Below are 6,000 nucleotides of genomic sequence, written 5' to 3' on the forward strand. Positions count from 1 at the left end.
GGTGATCAAACAAAGTCCCAGAAAAGACAATGGGGGATCTTGATTTGGTTAGTCTAAGACCTGGCAGATATATGTTTCCTAAACAAGTGTCATGGTCTATGGAAAGCTAGGACATTTCATCTGCAGAAAACTTAATTATAAAGTCAAACACCACTATTTGGACTTCTACAGGTGAGCCAACACATCTAACCAAAAAGGACAATGATGAGATGGAAACCTGATTGTCTGAGAGCTCACACAAAACCTTGGAAAGTGTGATGAATAAACAAACTTCTTGAACTGTCACAATAGCTATTGGATACTGAGGTCAAAATATAACTGGCTGTTTACCCTAATTCCCACACAATAAACAGGTAAACAGAGAGTTTTTCCTACTCATAGGAACTTAATTCCTTAAACAAAAAGGTGAAACTTAGGTCATCTAAAGCTAAAAACGTGATATATCTACCCACAGAGACATTATCAAAAGGCATATTACTAACAATTTTTATCTAGAGAAAATATCTTTGAGAAGGTTAGGTATTGCATATTACTCAATTAAGTGTGAAATGATGAAGAATAAGATGATTCATGAATTGGTGTCAATTATTCATTTCCAAAAGAAATCAAATGCTTCAAAACAGTTTAAATGTCAGGGAAATGAGAAACCAAATGTATGTGTATCTTTCTATGGTCCTCATCCAAGAGTAGTAGTACAATCGACTATACTGGAATAGGATACATATATATTTGATACCTGAAGACATGTTATTTCAATCAAAGTATGAGTCATCATTACTACACAAATTGTTTTGTGATCCCTAGCTGCTCCCAGTGGACAGGTGAGATATATCTTTATGTACACACATTTCTCGACCGGCCAATCAACAAGCCTGTTGGGAGGGTCTCTTGAAACAAAGGATTGTATGGTATAAAAAGACCATACACCTCACACTTAGAAAGATTTTGAAAAAGGGGATCTGGAAAAAATCTAAAGAAAGCTAAGAATCTGAAGAAGCTGAAAAGATCTAAGGCAATCTACAATCTGAAACTTCTGCTAAACTTCTGAACCTCTGAACTTCTACACTTCTTCTATAACACTGCAATCCAGGCTGCTATAACTTCCAACATATATCATCTATCCTATTGCTAACAACTACTGCACTCTCACTTGCTACCTGCGGCCATTTTTCTGAAGGAGTCCAGCTGCCATTTTGTCTTGAGGACCATTTGAAGGCCCAACTGCATCCCACTGGGGAGGCCTAAAAATCAAGGTTCTAGGAGTGGTGAGACTGCTAGGATATTGTATTTTATTTGATATTTCCAATTTTCCAAAGACTTATAGCATTTGTATTGTGTGTTTAGGAATATTAAGATTACATACATAATTATCACTAAAAATTGTTTGATATTGAAATTATATATTGCATATTTAACTGATCAGTAGTTTGTTGTAGTGCAATTTATCAGAGATATCTTTCTTTTGTCTCTATGGCCACGAGAAATTTGAAATAATTTCTGAAGCACTATAAGGTTACAACTTATATCTAAACCCGATTTTTCCTCTATTTACTATAATCTATAATCATATATTGTTGGATCATATAGAAATTAGCCTGTCATATTTTTGAGTGTATGTACAAGTATACATTTATCACCAGTCTTTTGCATTTGTATTATTATATATATATAAATTTTGTACATAAATAAATAAATTTATTTATTTATTTATCAAAAAGGCAATTTTTGTGTATATGGTACGAAATCATACTGGCTAAAAGAACTCGAGGTATATTATTAAGTGGTGATCAAATTATTAAGGTGTCCAAATTATTGATTCATTAAACATTTGCCATATTTTAACGGCTGGAGGCACTGCAATATTTTGTTTAAGGGAGAGGACACCGCCCTACGTACTTAGAATAAATTATTACATAAACCACCACACACCCCAAATTACATCACCAATCTTGTCTCCAAATATCACCCAAACCATATATCCGCTCCTCGCACGACCTCCTGCTCTCTAGCTCCCTGGTCTCCTCCTCCCATGCTCATCTCCAGAGCTTCCCCCATCCTGTGGAACTCTCTACCCCAATTTATCAGACTACTGCCTACTCTGGTCACTGTTAGGCAATTTCTGAAAAACTCTCTCTTCAGGGAAGCCTATCCTGCCCTCAGCTAATAATGGAATCTTTTACTCCTCCTACCAGTCCATCCCCCACAGTTACTACCTTTTGTACCACTAGCCCCTCCCTCCTAGATTGTAAGCTCCGAGGAGCAGGGCCCTCCTATCCCTCTTGTATTAAACTGTATTGTTGCTGTATTGTCTCCCATTATATTGTAAAGCGCTGAGCTGTTGGCACCATAAATCCTGTATAATAATAATAATATTAATGAGAGATGAAATGTGGAAAGAAGGCATTGATAATGGGAGAGGAGATGGAACATGTAATGGGAGGAGTGGACAAGGTGGGCTTAGCTGGAGACCTCAAGCCTGGCTGATCATGTATCAATAGTCAGAAGAACCTGAAATGGACTCTCCCACTGAGGCTTCAGAGACTTGGTAAGATGACAATAGACCCCATCCTAGTCTCTGGTACTGAGGCAGTGTTGGTCATGTATTACCTCAGGATCCAGAAATGAAGAAAATGCTTGGAAACACAACTCAGTTGGTGAATCATGAAAATGCATTGCATGTTCATTCAAAGCTCCATGATAAAGATAAAGATGAGAATCATGAGGAAAGCTGTTCAGTTATTGATGCTTATCTTAAAAAAATTATCAAAATATAAAATATTCAAATGCCTTTTAGTTGTGTATTGATGGACATAAGCACTAAACTCAGTTCATCCGATCATTACATTCCAGTTTGCTCAGATTTTAGTTTGTTTCTTTTAAAGTAACATTTTATCTTCTCTCTTCTTCTCTAGCTTGTGGGATGACATTGGGGATGTGAAACTAACTTGTGACACCTGAAACTTCTTTAATATCCCTTTTATTCCAGAATTTAATCAATGCAGAAATTTGTGAATCCTCCGGTGATAGATTAGACCGGCATTAACTGAAAAAGTTTTGTCACATTGAGAGCATTAAAATGGCTTCTCTCCAGTGTGAATCCTCTGGTGTCTGATAAGATGTGACTTCTGTGTAAAAGCTTTATCACATTCAGAACACTGATATGACTTCTCTCCAGTGTGAACCCTCTGGTGTGCGATAAGATTTGACTTCTCAGTAAAAGCTTTATCACATTCAGAACACTGATATGGCTGCTCTCCAGTGTGAATCCTCTGGTGTCTGATAAGCTTTGACTTCTCAGTAAAAGGTTTATCACATTCAGAACACTGGTATGACTTCTCTCCAGTGTGAATCCTCTGGTGTGTGATAAGACTTGACTTCTGAGTAAAAGCTTTATCACATTCAGAACACTGATATGGCTTCTCTCCAGTGTGGACAATCTGGTGTGTGATAAGATGTGACTTTTGTGTAAAAGCATTATCACATTCAGAACACTGATACGACTTCTCTCCAGTGTGAATCCTCTGGTGTGTGATAAGATCTGACTTCTGAGTAAAAGCTTTATCACATCCAGAACACTGATATGGCTTCTCTCCAGTGTGAATCCTCTGGTGTGTGATAAGATGTGACTTCCGAGTAAAAGCTTTATCACATTTAGAACACTGATATGACTTCTCTCCAGTGTGAAATCTTTGGTGTATTATAAGGTATCTCTTGCTTATAAAAGTTTTTCCACATTCAGAACAATGATATGGCTTCTCTCCCTTGCAAGCCTTCTGGTGTGTGATATATTTTCTCTCCATTGTAAAATCTCCAAACAAGTAGTATGAAATGACTCCTCTTATGTATACTTGGGTTGGACGTTATTGTAAAGCCATTGTCACTTCCAGAACACTGAAATTACTTTTCTCCTGCTGGATCAATGTGGAAGAGGATCCAAACCATGACTTTTAGAACACAGATATGACTTGTATCCCGTGTGAATCCTCCAGTGAGCTGCAGTAAAGACTTTCAGTCAATTAAGACAACCATGTGTTTTATTTTCCATGTGACTCAGCTGTATTCATGAAGACCAAAATGTCCTAAAACCTGGTTCATCAATCTACCTGTAGAGAAAGAAAAAAGAATTCTATATAAAGGCCTACATAAAGTTGCTTTCTATTTTTAATATTCATTACTAAATATATCTTATGAATAGAAAGAATATGTACAGCATTATCTACAGTATTTTTTTAATCAAATAGATTTTATTAAGAAAGTTTATAAGTGCGCACAGTATTCCCAACATTCAGCCCAGACAATGGAGTCATACATTCTCACGTATAGGCAGTTGTGGCACTGTTACAGATCATACAGAACAATAACTTGCTTTGTTTATGGTGTCACTTTTACCTTTTATAAACAAATGAACAGAGAAAAGAAGAAACAGCCTAGAACAATTCAGCTGTACACGGCAAGTAACTCCCCCCAGTACATACATAGATAGCTGACACTGATCAATGAGGCCCGTGTCTCCAGGATCATACCCCAAGTATGGGTCTCCAATGTAGTTGGTCTCAGAGACTCCGCTCTCTCCTGGCTCTCCTATCTATCACAGCGCTCCTTCAGTGTTACCTATAACACTACCACCTCCCCTTCACTCCCTCTCTCTGTCGGGGTTCCTCAAGGTTCTGTCGTCGGACCCCTCCTCTTCTCCATCTACACCTCCTCCCTTGGCCAATTGATAAACTCCCACGGCTTCAACTACCATCTCTATGCCGATGACACACAAATCTATCTCTCTACCCCCCACCTCACCCCCTCAGTCTCCAATCGCATCACCAGCCTACTAAGTGACATATCGGACTGGATGTCACTCAACTTCCTCAAACTCAACCTTTCCAAAACTGAGCTTCTAGTATTCCCCCCAACCCGTGCCCCCCCTCCCGACTTCTCCATCAAGATCAACAACACTTTTATTATTATTATACAGTATTTATATAGCGCCAACAGTTTGCTCAGCGCTGTACATTATAATGGGAGACAGTACACGGTGGATGAGCCTGGCTGCAGAATTCAGGATAGACTGAAGCGGGGATAGCCTGTGTTGGGGTAGGCCGGTGAGGAGGGAGTTACAGTAGTCAAGTCGTGATATAATAAGGGAGTGAATGAGTTGCTTTGTAGTTTCTGGAGTTAGGAACGTGCGTATTTTGGAGATGTTGCAGGGGTGGAGTCTGTATGAATTTGTCAGCGATTGGACCTGGGGCTGGAAAGACAGATTGGAGTCTAGAATGACACCTAATACTCTGGCTTGCGGGGTGGGACTGATGGTGATGTTGTTGGTCGTGATGAAGAGGTCAGGGGGGGCACGGGCTGGGGGGAAAACTAGGAGCTAGTTTTTGGCAAGGTTTAATTTGAGGAATTGGAGTCTGATATGTCCGGTCTGATATGTCGTTCAGAAGGCTAGTGATTCGGGCGGAGACTGGAGGGGTGAGACGGGGAGTAGAGAGGTAGATTTGAGTGTCATTGTCATAGAGATGGTAGTTGAAGCCGTGAGAGTGTATCAGTTGACCAAGGGAGGAGGTGTAGATGGAGAAGAGAAGGGGCCCGAGGACAGAACCTTGAGGGACCCCAACAGAGAGGGGGAGGTGGCAGCATTATAGGTAACACTGAAGAAGCGTTGTGATAGATAGGAAGAGAGCCAGGAGAGAGCGGAGTCTCTGAGGCCAAAAGAGTATAGTTTTTTGAGGAGGAGGGGGTGGTTGACCGTGTCGAAAGCTGCAGAGAGGTTGAGGAGTAGTAGCACTGAGTAGTGGCCATTGGCTTTGGAGGCTAGCAGGTCATTGGTGAGTTTGAGTAGGGCGGTTTTGGTGGAGTGTAGGGGACGGAAGCCAGACTGTAGGGGATCAAGGAGTTGTTGTCGGTGAGGTGGGAACTCAGGTGATTATAGACTAAGCGTTCAAGGAGTTGGGATGTAAATGGCAGCAGGAAGATGGGTCTTAAGTTGTTTAGGTCGGTGGGATC

At 40.2% G+C, this 6,000-nt stretch overlaps 1 pseudogene; it reads right to left on the reverse strand.

Annotated features, from left to right (window-relative positions):
• The window catches only part of LOC149470578 (uncharacterized), a 195,300-nt pseudogene extending 191,229 nt beyond the window's left edge, over window positions 1-4,071 (reverse strand).
• Window positions 4,072-6,000: the final 1,929 nt, after the last annotated feature.

Source organism: Staurois parvus, unplaced genomic scaffold (assembly GCF_062004578.1).
Source record: "Staurois parvus isolate SC_StPar_1 unplaced genomic scaffold, SC_StPar_1.0 ptg000038l, whole genome shotgun sequence".
Taxonomy (NCBI): Eukaryota; Metazoa; Chordata; class Amphibia; order Anura; family Ranidae; genus Staurois; species Staurois parvus.